We start from the raw sequence: 21,203 nt of genomic DNA, 5'->3' as shown, positions 1-21,203 counted from the left end.
GATACTGTGAGAATGTCGTATAGCTGTGTGGACATGTGTAGGGCCTCCCTCGATGAGTCTAAGGACTCCCTGGAGTCGCCCGAAATAATAATAATAATATTTCATTATGTGATTATCCTTTGTTCTACTGAGTGACACCAGGTGAACACAATTAATGTCCTGCCAAATGTAGTGATCTGCAGAGGAATACACAAACAAAACATACCCACACATCTCAGCTTCTCTATCTCTCTCACCCCAGTATACCCACATGCATTGTGTTATGAATGTGTATCACATTATTCTCCCTAGTTTTCATAGATTACTGTCCTGCAAACTCAGAGAACTCGGATGCTGCCCCTATATTCAAGAAAATATGTAAACCAAAAAAAAAAAAAGTGTTTCATGGTTAAGATACAAATTTGCTAGTTTTTGCTGCTCTGAAACATTGTCTTAGTTGCTACTTAGTAAGTTGACAGCCCTGCGAGTTTGCTTGCTTTTCTTGACAAAAGTGTTTAATACAGCATACCAAACATGAGTAAGCATCCTGGTTATAAGAATCCAAGTAGTGAACAAAAAAAGTAATTCCTTTAGTACTTGAGGATAAGCTTAAAATAAATAAAATGTTTTGAAAGAAATGAGAGAAGAAAAAGGCCTAAGAAATACAGTATTTACTGTATTTCTTTATTTATTATGAATTAGTCAGCAGCCGGACTGGTTTGAAAGCACAGCAAGGTTTTTTCCACCAAACCCCAAATGATAAACCCCAGGGTTTATCTGAGGTTTTTCATCCCGCAAGCAAGCAAACCAGCCCCATAAACACACAGGCTACAGTCATAGGATGTAGTATGGCAAGGAAGGCAACAGGAAACCACCTTGTTCATAATCATTTCCCTAGTATGGTAGCATATAGTTACCCCCACCAGCCATATGGCTTGAGGGAATAGAATAGAAATAGAATAGAATTAGGAATTAAAGATGTTTAAAACTATAGTAGGATTTGTATTTGGTTTGTTTTTCTTTTCGCATGTACTGTTATTTTTATTGTGCAGAATTCTATAACATGGTGTTATTATATTTTTATAACATGGTGTCACCATGTTATAACATATCGTTATAATAATATTGTATAACAGATGTTATAGAATATTATTCTATAACATCTTTAGGAACACATGCACTTTGTTATAGGAGATGCAACAGTGTCCTCCCATGATAAGTCTTTGACTCCACGGAAGTCTGAGGATATTAATAATAGTAATGTAACTCAAACACATACACAACACCTTTTGTTTCCAATGGCTAGTGACTACAGAATTAAAAAAATAATCAAGTCCTTCTCCATTCCCCGTCCATCTCTTCAGAAGGACTTCAGAAATGCCATTACCATACCTTACATCCGTGGTACATCAGAAAAAAATAGCCAGATCATTAAAAAAGTAAGACTTCCATACAGCATTTAAGCCCCCATCGTAAACATTCTGTCCTTATCCGTTCCACCAAGATCAGCTCCCTCCTCTCTCAGTGCCTGGAGTATATATAAAGTACCTTGTGCCTGTAAACTGACTTACTTTGGACAGACGAGCATATCAGCAACCATCTGGTTAGAAGAACACATCTGCAATCACAATTATGGTCAATCTGGCCTTGCAGACCATGTTTAGATACAACCCACAGGTTCTCCTGGAAAAAAACCAACATGCTCTATCATAGTAAATTCAAAAAAAAAAAAAAAAAGACTGTTCTTTGAATCTTCATCTGCACTCAGGAATCAACCTAAATTAAACAAATACGGTTGCATTAAACTCCCCAAAATTTGGGAAACATTAATTATCAGAGATTCTTCTTTACATCCTAAGCCACCTGCTAATGCCCATAGAGGACGCACTATCCTAGATAGGACTTTAGTTTCACTCACTATTGTTTAGATACATGTTTAGATACAACCCACAGGTTCTCCTGGAAAAAAACATGCTCCATCATAGTAAGTTCAAAAAAAAAAAAAAGACTGTTCTTTGAATCTTCAACTGCACTCAGGAATCAACCTAAATTAAACAAATACAGTTGCATTAAACTCCCCAAAATTTGGGAAATGTTAATTATCAGAGATCCTTCTTTACATCCTAAGCCACCTGCTAATGCCCATAGAGGATGCACCACCTAGATAGGACTTTAGTTTCACTCACTATTGTATTGTATTTGTGTGTGTGTGTGTGTTACAAAAAGTTTTTTGTAATCCCTGAAGATGTCACTGTGAACGGAGAAGAAATATTGGAAGTATTAAAATTAGTTTTAATCCTGGTGTGACTTTTTTCTTGACTACTTGTATTAGAAACTATAACTCATTTTTTAGGAATGTTAATCAAGTGAGTAGTATTTATTATCCGATTAGTTTCACCAATTTTTGCTATCATCTTCAGGGATACAATTGGTAAGCGATATGAAGGTAACAGACTAGGTTTTAACTGACAGTTCTAATTCATACAAAATTAGTACTGTGCATGAGACAATACGCGTGTCGCGGGTACATGATTTATTGGTTGAGAGACTTAATATAATTGGCGTGAAAGTTCATTTCTTTAGTGTTTAGTGATATAATTAAAGTTTTCCAAATATCAGGTAGGATTAGACCTTGAATCTTATTTAGGTTTCCTGTTGAACAGGCGACTATAGCAGCTTCCTTGAAGGTTCTGGAATGGTAGTTCTGGAATTGGTAGTGCTGATGTATTGGGTGTCATCACGTTGTCTTTGTGGTATATCTGAAAAGAGAATCTTGTTGATGAGTCTTTTAGAATAACCATTTAAGGATAGCTCTCTGGATATTGTAGTTAATTCTTCTTGTAAGTCATCTTGGTTTGTGGTATACTGTATAGCTCTTTTCTTAAGCATATGGATAATGCTTAGTTTCTGGAATATATGATGTAACGAGTTGAAATGGAGGTAACGTCCAGTATTCGTAAGTTTTCTATACACAGACAGGTTGATACTGTTATTGGTTTGATTCTTTATTAGGATGTCTAGGAATGGAATTTTTTCATCTTTTTCAATTTCTAATGTGAATTTGATAGTATGGTGGAAACGATTGATTTTGTTGAGATATTCCATTAGTTCTTCTTTTTTATGATTCCAAATGATAAAGATATCATCTACATATTTGTACCAAGTTGTAGGTTTTGGGGTAATTTGAGATAAGATTTTATCTTCTAGGTCTTCCATGAATAAGTCAGCACAAGAAGGAGAGAGGGGGCTACCCATGGCTAATCCGGTAAGTTGTTTGTGGACAGTTTTTTGTCAAACAAAATAGTTTGAAGTTAAACAATGATTGAACGACGTAGTGATGTTTCTTGGAAACAAGTTGTCTAAGATGTTGATGACTTCCACAATTGGAATGTTTGTAAACAGAGATGTGATGTCAAGGCTAGCTAGTATATCATCTTCAGAGATAGGGATGTTTTTTAATTTCTCAATAAAATGTTGCGAGTTTTTGATATAAGTATCCGAGTTGTGAATGTGTTGTTGTAAAATTTTGGTTAGATATTTAGACAGGTGGTAAGTTGGAGAATAGATTCCATCAACTATTGGACGTAATGGTGTACCTTCTTTATATATTTTAGGAACGCCATACAATCTTGGAGTCAACGGGTGCTTGGATTTTAACTTTCTTATTAAATCTATTGGCCAGTTAGTCATTCCATGTAATAGTTCGCTGGTGTCATTATGGTTTTTTTGCGTAGGATCTGTACTGAGAACATCATAGACAGATGTGTCTGATAATAGATTGTTAATTTTCTCCTCATAATCTTTTGTATTTAAGATAACAGTATTATTGCCTTTGTCCGCTTTAGTATGATGATGTCTTTATTATTCTTTAATTTGAGTAGTGTTCTTCTTTCCATTTGGTTAGAGTTGGTGTTAGGAGATCTTGACGGAGCGAAGAGGATTATGCTGCTTTTTAATCGTAGGTCATTAGCTATTGGGTGTGGTAACAATGAGATGACTTTTTCTAAGTTACAGATGAAATCTATTTTAGGAATAGCAGTAGGTTTTAAGACGAAATTTAATCCTTTTTTTAGAATTAAGATCTCAGGTTTTGTTAAAATGTGATTAGATAGGTTCACTATAACTTGGTTATCTGGTAGAGACAGTTTAGAGTTAATGTGATTATCATATAGCAGGTTGAATTTATCAATTTGCTTTTTTTTGCTGTAACTGAAGGTTTTAGCATAACAGTTGTAAATCATATTATCTAAAAGTTGATAGGTATCTTCATCAAGGTTATTACAGATGTCTGTGAACATATCATAGCATTGAGAGTGTATTTCGCTGAGCAAGGATGTCGTATGGCTAATTCTTTCTCGGAGAAGGGCAAATGAAGTTTTTTGTGGTAAATAATATTAACTTTTTTGTTTTAAAATGCTGTTTGAGACGAAGAAATTTTGGAATAATGTTATTGTCTCGACATTTTTTTAAAAATGTCAAGTGGTTTAAACACTTAGCCTTTTTGCATTTCATTCGCCCTTCTCCGAGAAAGAATTAGCCATACGAGATCCTTGCTCAGCCAAATAGGCTCTCAGTGCTATGATTTGTTCACAGACATCTGTAATAACCTTGGTGAAGATACCTGGCAACTTTTAGATAATATGATTTACATCAGTTATGCTAAAACCTTCAGTTACAGCAAAAAGACGCAGATTGATAAATTCAACCTGTTATATGATAATCGCATTAACTGTAAACCATCTCTACCAGATAAACAAGTTATAGTGAACCTATCTAATCACATTTTAACAAAACCTGAGATCTTAATTCTAAAAAAAGGATTAAATTTCATCTTAAAACCTACTGCTATTCCTAAAATAGATTTCATCTGTAACTTAGAAAAAGTCATCTCATTGCTACTACACCCAATAGCTAATGACCTACAATTAAAAAGCAGCATAATCCTCTTCGCTCCATCAAGATTTCCTAACACCAACTTTAACCAAACGGAAAGAAGAACACTACTCAAATTAAAGAATAATAAAGACATCATCAAGGCAATAATACTGTTATCTTAAATACAAAAGATTATGAGGAGAAAATTAACAATCTATTATCAGACACGTCTGTCTATGATATTCTCAGTACAGATTCTATGCAAAAAAAACCATAATGACACCAGCGAACTATTACGAAGAATGACTAACTGGTCAATAGATTTAATAAGAAAGCTAAAATCCATGCACCCATCGACTCCAAGATTGTATGGCGTTCCTAAAATATATAAAGACGGTACACCATTACGTCCAATAGTTGATGGAATCTATTCTCCAACTTACCACCAGTCTAAATAGCTAACCAAAATTTTACAACAACACATTCACAACTCGGATACTTATATCAAAAACTCGCAACATTTTATTGAGAAATTAAAAAACATCCCTATCTCTGAAGATGATATACTAGCTAGCCTTGACATCACATCTCTGTTTACAAACATTCCAATTGTGGAAGTCATCAACATCTTAGACAACTTGTTTCCAAGAAACATCACTATGTCGTTCAATCATTGCTTAACTTTGAACTATTTTGTTGTTGACAAAAAACCGTCTACAAACAACTTACCGGATTAGCCATGGGTAGCCCCCTCTCTCCTTCTTGTGCTGACTTATTCATGGAAGACCTAGAAGATAAAATCTTATCTCAAATTACCCCAAAACTTACAACTTGGTACAGATATGTAGATGATATCTTTATCATTTGGAATCATAAGAAAGAAGAACTAATGGAATATCTCAACAAAATCGATCGTTTCCACATACTATCAAATTCACATTAGAAATTGAAAAAGATGAAAAACTTCCATTCCTAGACCTCCTAATAAAGAAACAAACCAATAACAGTATCAACCTGTCTGTGTATAGAAAACTTACGAATACTGGACGTTACCTCCATTTCAACTCGTTACATCATATATCCCAGAAACTTAGCATTATCCATATGCTTAAGAAAAGAGCTATGCAGTATACCACAAACCAAGATGACTTACTAGAAGAATTACTACAATATCCAGAGAGCTATCCTTAAATGGTTATCCTAAAAGACTCATCAACAAAATTCTCTTTTTCAGATATACCACAAAGACAACATGATGACATTTCCAAAAAATTGGCTATCCTTCTAAAACCACACAATATTAGAGTAACGTTCAAGCTAGTCAACAGTATTCAGAAATTTTTAAGATCACCGAAAGACCCTCATCTGTTCTACAAGTACTCTGGAGTATACAATATACCTTGTTCCTGTGGTGTTAGTTACATTGGTCAGACCTCTAGAAGCTTCGAAACGAGACAGCAGGAGCACATAGGCTATGTTAGAAACAACAGAGAAGATATTTCAGGCCTTTCTTCCCACTTCGCCACTACCAACCATCTTATTGAGTGGGATAAGAGTCATATGCCCTATATAGAAGAGAACTACCATTCCAGAACCTTCAAGGAAGCTGCTATAGTCGCCCGTTCAACAGGAAACCTAAATAAGAATCAAGGTCTAATCTTGCCTGATATTTGGAAAACTTTAATTACATCACTAAACACTAAAGAAATGAAGTTTCACGCCAATTACATTATGTCTCTCAACCAATAAATCATGTACCTGTGACACGCGTATTGTCTCACGCACAGTACTAATTTTGTATGAATTAAAACTGTCAGTTAAAACCTAGTCTGTTACCTTCATATCGCTTACGAATTGTATCCCTGAAGATGCCGATAGCAAAAATGGGTGAAACTAGTCGGATAATAAATATTACTCACTTGACTAACATTCCTAAAAAATGAGTTATAGTTTCTAGTTTTAATCCTTTCTCAGTGCTGATAATATTCCATTAAACCTCCAACATAAATTCTTAGTACTTAAGCTTCAACACACGGATCTTTGACTGACTGTGGGGTTTTTACTCTGGTTTTCTCCTCACAAATATAAAACAATTTCCATCACATTACTTGTTGCTGCCTTGGACATACATTTCTTCTGGTGAAAGTTAGATAACAGTATCATATTTAACCTTTCCAAACACAATTTCCTTCCTAATCAAATCTCTAAAGATCCAATTCCTTCCCACTCTCTCTCCTTCAATCTATTCAGAAGATTCCAGTATGTGAATATGGCTCATGCATCAATAAAATCCCAACCATCTAGGATTCTCTCTAGCTGTAATTTATATTATTTTGACTAAACTTGTTGCATAGCTTCCAAGCGACGGGTGTTGTATGTATACATTATTATTATTTACACATCTCCACGGAGTCTTCAGTGTCTCACCGTGGGATGCCTTATTGACTGATTCATTTAACTTATCTCTTTTTTTAAAGTCATATACTGACAAAGCACTCGTGACCTCCTCAGACCAGTTTTCCACTCATTTAGGAATATTGCACTAATTTACAACTCTCCAAGCAAAGAGATATAGTCCTTTGCTAATCAAAAGATCTTTGCTAATCAAACTCTTATGGACCTTCAGGTGTGACTCCCATCCAGACATCTGTTGAAATATTTCTTTAGTATCTATTCTATAAAATCTCCCTCCTTTTCTCCTAATAACTCAACTTATAACTCTCATAACCTCAACACTTAATAACCTTCAGTCTATCCTCATTGGGAGCATTCCATAAAACAATCACTATTTTGATTACTTACTTCTGCATTCTCTTTATTGCTTCCACTTCCTCAAGAAATCCATACAACCAAATTTCTCACATAGCCCAGATATGTCAACTTCCTTATCTCTGCTTGTCAGTTTCATTCTTACTATACAAATAATTCTTTGAGATTTGCCCACTTCACATTTTACAATATGTCCTCTGCACTTCAACTCTGTGTATCATTACCCTAAATTCTTAGTCTCATCCCTTTCTTATAGTATACTTCCATCTAAATATATAGCCTGTAGTTTTTTTTTTATCCTAAAGTGCATAACTCTGTGCTTTGACACATTGAATTGGCAGCTTTTTTCCTTCATCCAAACTTCCAGTCTATTTAGATCAAGATCATCCTGCAGGATCTCTGCAACATCTTATTAATTATTTCCTTCACCAGTTTTGCATCACTAGCAAGTAACTAGATATTCTCTCCCACGCACACAGTCATTTCCAGTATCATAAATGTACAAATTGAAGAGCAGCAGCCAAAGTACAGAGCCCAGTGACACATCATGGTCACCTGCTATCTTTTATTATTCAATCCCATATTCTATTTCGTCTGTCCATCATTACATCCATACATCCAGCTTCATTTGCCCTTACTTGCTTAACAAAGTTCCATGCAGTACCCTACTGAAGGATTTTGCAAAGTCCAGCAGAATTTGTGGTTTAGCCATTTCCTTTATCCAATCAACTATTACTTTATTGTAGAAAATGAATTAATTACTAATATAGGCACTTCCTTTCACAAAGCCATGCTATTTTTCCATAAAGTATCATATTTCTAAAGGTGATCAGTACAAATTGATCATAATCAATACAAAAAAACAGTCCAGAGGACCTGTTTTTTGTATTGATTATGAGTCTGCTGAAGAAAGAAGGAATACAAGAAAATTCATGCTAGTAATTACTGTACTTGAAGATTATGATAGCTGAGAGTGCTACATTCACATCACTACAAAAGTTTTTTTTGTGTGGGAAAAAAAAATTAATAAATTCTCTCACATTTGTTAAAATGAGATAATAGCTAAGATATTGCAAAATAAAAGCTCTCTTACTCTGAAGCACTACTTTCAAACAGCTGGGTTTTGCACTTAATAAAGAAAGAAAAAACTTCTAATTAGAAAATTTTGGTAAATTACTGCAAAATGCAGTACAATTAGTTGAATGCAAAATAACTTCTTATAATGATATTAGATGTCCACGCAGTTAGCCTAGTGGCTGTGCACTTTGTAACCATATGCCTGGGGAAGGAGTGTCCTAGGTTCGATTCCTGTTGGTGACGTGAGGAGCCGAAAGATCTTCCTCAGCCATAGCCAAGTTAGCCGGTTTTGGGCGTGGACAGTAGGGTTCTTTCCCCAGTTTATCCTGGGGTTTTTCATCCTACAAAGCAGGCAAACCAGCCTTGAGAACTCAACACTACGGACATAGGATACACCGGGGTGTAGGGCTTGACCACCTTATCCTGTGAACGGTTTGAGGTCCAATGATTAATAAACCCGCGACACCTCAAGGTAAAAGAAGGTAAAATGAAGATGAGATAATGATATTAGTATGTTGCATCACTGGAAGAGCACCTCCATAGGGCAGATACAAGAATGGCTTCTTTGATTAGAAATATCTGGGTTCGATTCCTCCAGTATGCAGTTTCACTTAAAGCATTTTTTTAAGGGTTTTCAATATTCACGTGCAAAACTTTGTTTTGCTTACTTGGGAAAAGGATTAAAACCAAGTATGAAATTTCTGGTATCTTTAATATATTTTACACACAAGGTAAAAAACTTTCTACATCTTTGTCTCATCCAGAGATTTTTATTTTATCAAGCACCTTTTGTCTACTTGTATATGAGATATATATGACTTCTGCATGACTTCAACCTTGGTATCTGTTCGGCGGGTAATCTAAAAATCTTCGCAGTTTACAATCCTCCGCAAAAAACATTGCTGTTCTCAGATCTGAATGCCATACTCAACAACAGGGAGCCTGTTATCATGGCTGGCAACTTTAAGCATCTGGAACAGCCGTTCTGTCAATAAAAATGGACAAATACTAGCCAACTACTCAGAATCCAACAATGTGGTTGTGGCAGGCCCCCACCGAGCCTACCCGTCATAACACATACGGTCAGGCTGATGTTTTGGACATAACTATCCTACAAAGACTACAGTACAGTATAATGACACTCAGTGATCTATCATCTGATCACAATCCCATTCTATTAAAGCTGGGAAACCAAGACAATTTGTCCTCCCCCCCACACACCACACACATTCATTCATACCCGAGACAAGCTATCCAAGGTGCTTCCAAAATATATTGGTCCTGTGCCGATAATAAAATCAACAGATGAAATTGAAATAGCTGTAAAGGATCTAACTAAACAAATTAATACAGCCGTTGCAGCAGTTACTACTTCCATAACTACCTGCAGACCAAATCACTTGCCAGAAGACATCATGAACTTGATCAGAGAGAAGAACAGGGCAAGAAAGAGATATCACAACACCCAAGCATCTCAAGATAAACAAATCTTGAATAGATTGAACTCCACAGTAAGAGATGCCCTCACAGTGCATAGAAGTCAACTTTGGGAGGAAAAATTGACTTCTCTCTCTCTCTCCTGATAACCACTCCATATGGAATCTAATCAGAAAAATCAAGAACAAAAATAAACCCCATCTACCTCTCCAAACAGATGTTGGCCTCATCCATACCGATGCAGATAAAGCCGAGGCAATAGCAAGAAATCTAGAGAGCCAATGTAAACCCTCTTATGACCACCTCGACTTCAATCACATATACAAGATCCACCGACACATCAGATCTACGCTCACATCTTCTATCACATACTCTAGTCAAATTGTACCCATATCACCTGCAGAAATATATGACATAAGAAGTTAAAGAACAAAAACACTCCTGGACCTGACGGAATCACCAACAAGGTGATAAAACTACCACCCCACACAGCTGCTGTGCATCTGACTAACATAATAAACTCCATCTTATGCTACCAATATTTCTCTTCCCATTGGAAGTTAGCAGATATAATCCCAATCCATAAACCTGGAAAAGACCCGCAATTACCTCAAAGTTACAGACCAATTAGCCTCATCTCAAACCTTGGTAAAATTGTCGAGAAAGTTATTCTCACTAGACCCCAAGAATTAGTGCACAGGCTGAACATTATTCCTGAGGAGCAGTTTGGGTTCCGTCAGTCTCACGGTGCCACACAACAGATATACAGGAAAACAGTCCCAGTGCATTGACGTCAGTTAAATCTTGTGGTAACATACTTGGCGTCAATGCACTGGGACTATTTTCCTGGACATATCCAGTGCATTTGACAAGGTTTGGCATTATGGCTTACTACACAAAATGATATCTTTTGGTACACTATTGGGAATGATTCAATTGATCAGGTCATACCTCTACAATAGGTGCATGTGAGTTAAGTTAAATGGCGCACTCTCAATACAAAAGTGCATCCTGGCTGGGGTCCCACAAGGATCTCTACTGGCACCGACTCTATTTTCCATATATATGTGTATATCCTGCACAACCCACTGTCATCTATTAAGGCCCTATATGCAGATGATAATGTGATACTGACCAGATCTTTAAAACCGCATCTAGCAATCAAGAAACTTCAAGAAAATCTACTGCTAATCAAACAATATTTCACCGAATGGTGACTCCAAGTAAATCCTCAAAAGAGCGTAGCAGTGCTATTCGCCAAAAGACCAATGCTTCCTACTGGAGACATCCTCCTATTTAACACAAAAATCCCATGGTTTACTGAGATCAAATATCTTGGCATACTGATGGACAAAAAACTGACTTTCAGCTCCCATGTCAAGACTATCTATCTAAAGACATCAAAAATCATTGCCTAGCTCTATCCTTTAATCAATAGGAACAGTAAATTGAGCACCAGAATCAGGCTACTTATATATAAATTGATGATTCGTCCTATACTAACCTATGCTTCTCCAGCTTGGAGCCATACTGTCAATACCAATATACTCAAACTACAACATGTGCAAAATATATGTCTCAGAATGATCCTCAACACACCATGGCTCGTACGTACTATGCAACTTCACCGGGACACAAATGCCCCCTATATCTATACCTTCATGCAGACTACAGCAACTAAGTTCTTCTCAAAAGCATCTGTGCACCTTAATAAACTAATTCAACTAACGTCAAATTACGACGCAACAGATTACTTTAAACATAAAAGACCAAAAGCTATCTTAAACTGCAACCCCGATGAATTCTCAGGCCCACTCAGGGCAAGCAACAGGCTCATAAATCTTTTCCCACTCACAGTTTTCCTCATCAGATAGCAGGGAATATGAAAAGCATCTGCTTCACCCTTTAGGTTAGTAATGTTAAAAGTTAAAACCTTGGTATCTCTCCCAGGTCTGGCTTCCACTGAAGAGATCTCAATAAAGGTTGAAACCGATCTGGGTAGTGGCCCTTCCTATTATGCATTGCATTATACATGCCTGAGGGGGGGTGCTATGCATTATGGGATACATACTAAGGCAAGTGATATGAAGTCATTAGCTTCTATATACAAGTAGCTGATGTGAATATATTTCACACACAAACTTTGTTTTGCTTACTTGGGAAAAGGATTAAAACCAAGTATAAAATTTCTTTGTTTCTTTAACATATATTTTATTCCTGTGAAACAGAAAAACTGTCCAAAAGAATGCATGTTCTTAAGTCTTAATATACTTGGTTGATCTCATAGTCTTAGCCTTCTGTACTTCATGAAAATGTTGTATTTATTTGCACTGCTTGGGCTCCAGATCAGATAACCACATAAATGCATTTTTATATAATTTACACATAAGAGTCAGAAAACCTATAGCACATCAGTATTATGTGCAAAGTATAAATAAAGCTTGGGAAAGAAGTAATCACTTGGCGTTTTTTGAAAAACGAGGTTGTAATTGTTAGGAATCACTTCACAAGGCTGTTACAGAGGACAGAGGTAGATTGAATAAAAGAGGAAAAAAAGCAGGTTTAGTTTGTTTGCAATTTGACTGAAGGGATGCTGGAGAACTGTTGCTATTGTTTTAACAGACCCAAAGAAAATAGAGGAATGATGGTCGCCAGTTTTTTTTTACTAATTATAATGAAGAGCCAAAGGCTTCAATTCGGCGACATGAACTTATTTAAGTTAAGGGATATTATATTATATCCCATATTGTTTCTTAGCCGAATAAGAAACTCAGAGTTTCATGCTGAATATAGAAACTATATAAAGTTCGGCGATTCCAAGCGGAAACAAATACCTGGATAGAGCAGCAATTGACCCTTGAAGGTAGTGCAAGCTGAGGCAACTCATACAAAGGGTGGAGCAAGCTCCGATCACTATTCTTGATATTTACCCATAATGTGAACTTAACTCCTAGGAGCTGTATTATTGTTCAACATTATGAGAGAAGGTCACTACCCAGACTGGTTTCGACCTTTTTTGAGGTCTCATCAGTGAGTAGGTAGACCAAGTTAAGCAAACACGGCCAGTGATAAGTAAGTTTCAGTAAACTATATTAGAAGTGTATATTGAATAAAGTCAGTCTTTTGGGATTAAGATTCATATACACTTTGAGGTATGACTTCACAAATTTCTCTGATATTACATTTTACTTAATGGCTATTCGATTTTTTATATTTTTTATGGCTATTCAGAATATCAAAGACAAATTAAAGCACATACAATGTGAAATGAATAAGTCTATATGATGGCTTATAATCAAAGCTGCATTTTGTGATGGATTTTGCTAGTGAAAGGGGAAGGGAGGGGGGGGTGCTTTTCACATCGTATAAATACATGAATACCACAACAGCTCATGAATTTTAGCCTCAGTTGCAGGATACCCTTCACACAGAAACTTTTGCTTTCTTTCAATTCAGATTTCTGTATACTTGCTTAGTTCGAAATAAGCATGTTTATTTCATTTCACTTATATATATTTACATTTTTTTTTTAATGTCACCCCACTCATTAAAGATTAAACCAGCTTAAAGGTTAAATACATTGGTGTCATGGGTAGGTTAAGGTTTTTTTCTGTCTTTATTAATGTTATACAATTATTTAATTATTATTATTATTTGACACCTCCAGGGAGTCCAAAGACTTATCGAGGGAGGGCACCTGCTCTACAACTCTGTCTCCACCACTCAATCCACCAACTGACCTCAACTACACCAATGCCATCTGCCTCTGACCACCACCACTAGTTTTTCTACAGACAATCACAATCATCCATGCCCACGGTGGGATTCGAACCCACAACCTTTTGGCTGGAGAGTGGATACACTAATCGCTCAGCCAGCCAGGCCAATTATTTAATTGTTTTACACTATCTTGAAATTCTGCTCTAGGAACCAAACATAGAACTTTCCAACCCAATCAGGCTGACTAATGATTTTGATCATTAAACACGAAACTGTAATATTTTTAAAAATGTTTAGTAACTTTGTTTGAATTATTTCAAGGCGGCTTATACTTTAACATCTTTTAACATAGAATTCAAAGCATTATTAAGTTTATGCTAATTCCTTTGCATTTGGTGTGGCAATAGTGTGTTAACATTACATATATAATACTTTCAGTAAGGAAATACCATGAGTTGACATATTAATTAAAATTATAATAACAGAATTAACTCGCATAAAATATTATTTATTAGTAGAATTTTCGCCTGAGTATCACAGGCATCTTCAGCACATATAAAAAGCTAATTAAACAATAACTGACAATTCCAAAAGGCGTCACCTAAGTAGCTAATATAAGATAACTAAAAAACGGAAATAAAAATAAATAAATAATTTTAAATATATATATATACAATTAAAAAGTTAGTAGTTTCTAAATCAGCTAATCTTTTCTATCTCCCACAAAGGAGATAGACATAGACCATCGGATTTGTTTAAGTTAGGAGAGTGAAGTAAAGTTTCACATGTTTCTTTATCAAGCCTTTCCATGAGGAACTGATTTTTGTGGGGGCTCTTGTCTTGTTCCAATGAACTCTGTTGTGTTGATGGCATGCTCTGAAAGTCCAGACTGTTCAGGTTCAAAGTATTGAATATAAGACTGGTGTTCTTCTAGCCGAATAAAAGCAGATCTTCCTTTTTGTCCGAAATAAGATAACCCACAAGAGCAAGAAATCTGGTAGATCCTGGATAACTGATATGTGGAAGCTTGTCCTTTGGAGAAGTGAGAAAGGTGGAGATTTTTCTGATTGGTCGAAAGGCAACAAAAATATTTCATCATCATCATCAAATTCCTGACAGGTACCCTCAATTGGTGTATAGGATATGATAGTATTACATGAAAAATTTACATCATTACTAACTTCCCATCTACGATTTTCCTCCAAATCAGTCTGTTACTTGTCTAGACTCCAACATTATTAGATCTTATATTTCTATCGTTTAAGGCACTTTGTACTGTATCAATCCACCTATATCTTGGTCTTCCTCTGGGTCGTTTTCTTGCCAACCTAGCACAGAATACTTGTTTTGCTAATCTTTCCTTGCCCATTCTGTTTAACTGACCATACCATCAGAGATTAGATCTGCTAATGCATTTCTGGATGCTGACAACGTCAAGTTCTTTCCTAATATCCTCGTTTTTTATATGATATTGCCATTGATGCCATCTGATCACGCCTCTAATCTTTCTCAAGACTCTCATATCTGTGGTCTCTTGTCTTTGGTCAAATGTTTTACTTCTGAACCAGCTCTCAGATCCATAAGTTAAGACTGGTTTGAACACTGTCTGGTATACAGCTAATTTAGTGTTCCAACTAATTTCTCTCTTATTCCATATGAATTTATTCAACTGACTTCCTACCATACCAGCATTGATGATTCTGTTATCTATTTCCATATTTAATTTACCATCTTCATTAAAAATCATGCCTAAATAGCTGAAATGTTTTACTTATTCCACAGGTTCTCCATTCACAACGCAGTTGACATTTTCAACAATTATACCTATTTTCATTGTCTTTGTCTTTTTATTGCTGACCTTCATACCATATCTTTTACAACAGTTATTCAATTTAGTCAAGGAATCTTGCAAACTTGTAGCAGATTTATTTAAAAGTATAACATCGTCTGCATAAAGCAAAGAGCTGACATTAACATCTCCAATTCTGATATCATTTTTAATACCACTTTCCTTCATAATGTGATCCATATAATGAATAACAGAGGGGATAATGTACATCCTTGTCTCACACCAGATTTAACATTAAACCATCTTCCTGTACTTCCTTCAATTCTAATTGCTGACTTACAACTCAAATAAAGACTAAGTATTGCTTGATATAATTTTCCATTGACACCATATAACTGTTGCATATTGAATAGCTTCTCTTGTTACCTTATCATATGCCTTTTCCATATCTACAAAACTTAAATACAGATCTTTGTTATATTTCCATGCTTTCTCCACTATTTGTCATAAAGTGAAGATCTGATCCTGACAGCCTCTATTTGGCCTGAATCCAGCTTATTCTTTACTAAGCTTTTCTTCCACAATTCTTCTCAACTGTTTCTCAAGTATACTTGCATAGATCTTGCCAGGAACACTCAGTAGGGAAATACCTCTGTAATTCTCACATGTAGTTTTATTTCCCTTTTTATATATGGGTACTATGAGAGCTCTACTCCAATCATCGAGAATTTGCCCCTCTTTCCAGGCCTTTTGAACTATGCAGTGCAGCCACTGTAAGACTGGTTGAATTCATCTACAAGCATTTCTGGTTGAATGTCATCTACTCCTTTCCACATTTTCAAGCCTTTGATGGCTTTTTCTACTTCAAGTATGGATATGCATTACTGACTGTGTGCTTGTTGAATGTTTTTAACCACTGTGCTATCACTGTTTGTTTCATTTAGAAATTTTTCATATCTTTTTTTCCCGTTTTCATGTCACCTTTATCATCTCTAATTCCTTTTACACACTCTTTCCTCCATTTCTAAGCTTCTTCAATAACCTCCAGAATATTTTGCTACCTTCTTGATATTTATTTTCTATGTTCTTGCCAAAGTCCTCCCATGACTTTTGTTTAGCTAGTTTTACACAGTGTTTAGCTTTCTTACATTTGTCTCTGTATTCTCTAAGAGCACAAGTTGACTTATTTGCCGGGAACTTTTAATATGTTTTCTTCTTTTCCTTCACTGCCTCTTTAACTTCCTGTGTCCACCATGGAGTTCTGATTTTTCTATCCTTGCAGACAACCTCACCATATGCCTCTCTGGCTGAATCAATCAGGGTTTTCTTCAAGGCTTGCCAATGAATCTCCAAGGTTTGGTTCCTGTTCTCAAACTCTTTCATTTTTTCTTCAATAAGCTTTGTACATTTTAGTCTACAGTTCACAGCTGAGAGCTGCTCGACTTTTATTCGCTTTAAAACTTTCTTACATGTTATTCTTTTCAATATGAAATTCGGTTTTATCCTGCTCAAGACTAAATGATGATCACTTCCAATTTCAAATCCTCTGTACACTCTGGTGTCCTGCACCAGGGAGAAAACATCACTATCAACAATAACATAGTCAATGAGACTTTTCTTATTCCTTGCCTCTTCTCTCCATGTGAATTTGTGCACATTTTTATGTTGGAACATGGTGTTAGTAATAACTAGTCCATGTCCTGAGCAGAAATCCAACAAGTATTTCCCATTATTATTAGTTTTGCTCTTTTCTCCAAATTTTCCCAAAATATTTTTGTATGTCTGACAATCATTTCCTACTCTGCTATGGACGAACTTTTCCTTTTTCATTTTGTTAGTTGCTTTTTCTAAAGTATCAAAAAATTCCTCCACTTCTACCTTAGTAGAACCTTCTGTGGCACCATAGGCACAAATAAGTCTCAATGTCCAATTTCCCATTCTGATATTTGTCCACATCACTCTACTTGAAATTGCCTGCCATTCAAGATGATTAGCCTCATATTTAGTGTTGAATACTATGGCTGCTTCCTTTTTTTCCTTGATTGCTATTGCCTGAATATAACATCTTGTATTTATTGCTCAGAAAGATCGCATCAGTTTTTGTCTTTTTTGTTTCGGTCACCCCTATTATGTCGATCTGGTACTTATCTAATTCCTCAGCTAGCTCCATTTCTTTGCCATTCAAGCTTCTTATGTTGATAGTACCGATTTTTAACTCTGTTGATGTTGAGTTGGGGTGTGCTTTCAGATTTGTGCTGGTTTTAAAACTTTTGTTATGCATTCACTAATGCCTTGCACATAAGGGATAGGAATATGCTTTATTTCTTCTGTATTTGAAGAGGAGGAGATATCAAAACTACTCAAAGCTCTTTTGATGAAGGAATTCTTATATCCATTAGATAAAAAAAAAAGAGGAAATAATATATTACCATTCTTTCTGTAATAGTTCATTTCAAGAACAAAAGGAGTGGGTCCTGATGAACCAGTTTTCTTAATAGTTCCTGCCTTTTGACTGGGATGGTGATGAGATTCAGCATGGATATAGTGGCCTGTATGAGTCTTCTTCCTATAGACTGAGAAATGTAGGTTACCATCTGGTTGGCAAAGAATTAAAAGATCTAAAAAGGCTAACTGCTTTTTACTTCTATTTCTATGGTGAACTGGATCCTTGAATGAAGTGCATTTAATTTAGACAGAAGCTATTGTAGTTCATCAGAAGGGCCATTTCAGATAGTAAAAATGTCATCTACATATCTGAACCAATGAGTAGGTCTAGGAGATATGTTGTTCAAAGTGCTCCAATAAAAAAAAGTTGGCAATAGCAGGAGAAATAGGATTGCCCATTGCTGTTCCTTCGATTTGTTGATATAACTTGTTTTTAAAGGAAAAATAAGCAGAATGTATTACAAAATCAAAAATTTTAACACTGTCTGAAGGAAATTCTTGTTGCAGGAATTCAATGCTGTCAGATAAAGGAACATTAGTAAATAATGAAACAACATCTAAACTAATCATAATATCTGACATGTCCAAATGAAGATCTGAAATTTTATTTTTGAAATCCAAAGTATTTTTTTATATAAGTAGCAGTTCTTTTAGTTGAAGAAGTGAGTAAATTTGATAAAAATTTTATAAGTGGGGCAACCTATGCAATCTACAACTGGTCTTGACAGACTACCTGATTTATGAACATTTGGAAGACCATCTTTTGATCTTCATCCCATATAGATACATTATCTATAAAAGAATTAAGTCTTTTTAATTGACTCCCAGTAGGATCTGATGTGAGTTGCCTGTAAGTTGAATTGTTGCAAAGTAGTAGAGACATTTTTCTCTCATATTCTCATCTATCTTGAATAACTACAGCCTTCTCTCTGTCAGCTTTTGTAATAATTAAATTATTATTCTTCAGTGATTTCAGTGCTATAAATTCAGAGTAAGATAGATTGGGATGAGGAGGCTTGTGCATTAAAAAGAATTTTTGCACATTCAAAACACGTCCTGTTGGCGTTCTTTGGAATAAGGATCAAATGTCTCTGTCTATGCTATGAAAAAAATCCATCAGGGGTACCTTATTCGGAGCAATGACGAAATTATGTCCTTTTGATAAAACAAAACTTCACTGTCTGTTAGTGGATGGCCGGAAACATTGATAACTACTCTATCTGTATCACAGACATTAGTAATGGATCTAGGGTGGCTTATCAGTGAATCAAACTTACTCTTTAACTTATCACCAGAAGCATTAAAAACCTTTAGGTATGAAGTCGATGTGCAAAATAGTTAAAAGTTTCAGCCACTAATACAGATTCTAGAGTGTTCTTGATATCAACAATTTCTCTGTTTAAGAGGGCAAGAGATTTTTTTTTTTTTAGCTTCATGTAGCTGATAATTTAAAAGTGACCTACTGGCCTTTAAATAAATCTGGGACCTAAAAACTTCTTTTATTTTACAGCAGGTAGGAATAACCTGAGCTATCTTACAGCGCTTTAGGAATATTATTTTGTGAATGCTTTTAGCCTTCTTTACTAATACTTTACCGTATCTAGCACACTGTTTGGAAGTAGACTCTCTGTAAAGTCTCTGTTTCATGTAAGGAAATACCGTGAGTAGACATATTAATTAAAATAATGGAATTAACTCGTAAAATATTATTTATTACTAGAATTTTCACCTGAGAATCACAGACCTATCTTCAGTACATGTAAAAATGCTAATTAAACAATAACTGAAAATTCCAAAAGGTCTACCTAGATTGTATGGTCTTCCAAAAGTTCATAAACCAGGTATTTCATTAAGACCAGTTGTAGATTGTATAGGTTGTCCCACTTATAAAATTTAAAAATTTTTTAAAAATTTACTCGCTTCTTCAACTAGAAGAACTGCTACTTATATAAAAAAAATACTTTGGATTTAAAAAATAAAATTTCAGATCTTCATTTGGACATGTCAGATATTATGATTAGTTTAGATGTTGTTTCATTATTTACTAATGTTCCTTTATCTGACAGCATTGAATTCCTGCAACAAGAATTTCCTTCAGACAGTGTTAAAATTTTTGATTTTGTAATACATTCTGCTTATTTTTCCTTTAAAAACAAGTTATATCAACAAATCGAAGGAACAGCAATGGGCAATCCTATTTCTCCTGCTATTGCCAACTTTTTTTGTTGGAGCACTTCGAACAACATATCTTTGACAACATTTCTCCTAGACCTACTCATTGATTCAGATATATAGATGACATTTTTTCTATCTGGAATGGCTCTTCTGATGAATTACAGTAGCTTCTCTCTAAATTAAATGCACTTCATCCAAGGATCCAGTTCACCCTAGAAGTAGAAGTAAATAAGCAGTTAGCCTTTTTAGATCTTTTAATTCTTCACCAACCAGATATAACCTACGTTTCTCAGTCTATAGGAAGAAGACTCATACAGGCCATATCCATGCTGAATCTCATCACCATCTCAGTCAAAAGGCAGGAACTATTAAAACACTCGTTCATCGGGCCCACTTCTTTTATTCTTCAGATGGACTATTACAGAAAGAATGGCAATATATTATTTCCTCTTTTTTATCTAATGGATATAAGAATTCCTTCATCAACAGAGCTTTGAGTAGTTTTGATCTCTTCAAATACAGAACATGTATTCCTATCCCTTATGTGCAAGGCATTAGTGATTGCATAACAAAAGTTTTAAAACCACTAAATATTTTTGTTGCCTTTCGACCAATCAGAAAAATCTCCACCTTTCTCACTTCTCCAAAGGACATGCTTCCACATATCAGTTATCTAAGTATCTACCAGATTCCTTGCTCTTGTGGGTTATCTTATTTCAGACAAACAGGAAGATCTGCTTTTATTCGGCTAGAAGAACACCAGTCTTATATTCATTACCTTGAACCTGAACAGTCTGGACTTGTAGAGCATGCCATCAGCACTAGACATAGAGTTCATTGGAACAAGACAAGAATCCTTCACAAAAGTCGGTTACTCATGGAACAGCTTTATAAAGAAACATGTGAAACTTTACTTCTATCCCCCTTTGTGGGAGAA

The 21,203-nt window shown here is 35.4% G+C and overlaps 1 protein-coding gene across 3 annotated transcripts in view; it reads left to right on the top strand.

The window, feature by feature from the left end:
* Nucleotides 1–21,203, top strand: part of unk (RING finger protein unk) — a 343,825-nt gene that overhangs the window by 207,774 nt on the left and 114,848 nt on the right. The window lies entirely within an intron of this gene.

This window comes from Typopeltis vanoorti, chromosome 21 (genome assembly GCF_054136105.1).
Source record: "Typopeltis vanoorti isolate ZY-2024b chromosome 21, IOZ_Tvanoo_1.0, whole genome shotgun sequence".
In the NCBI taxonomy this organism is placed as follows: Eukaryota; Metazoa; Arthropoda; class Arachnida; order Uropygi; family Thelyphonidae; genus Typopeltis; species Typopeltis vanoorti.
This window is presented reverse-complemented; position numbering and strand designations above follow the sequence as displayed.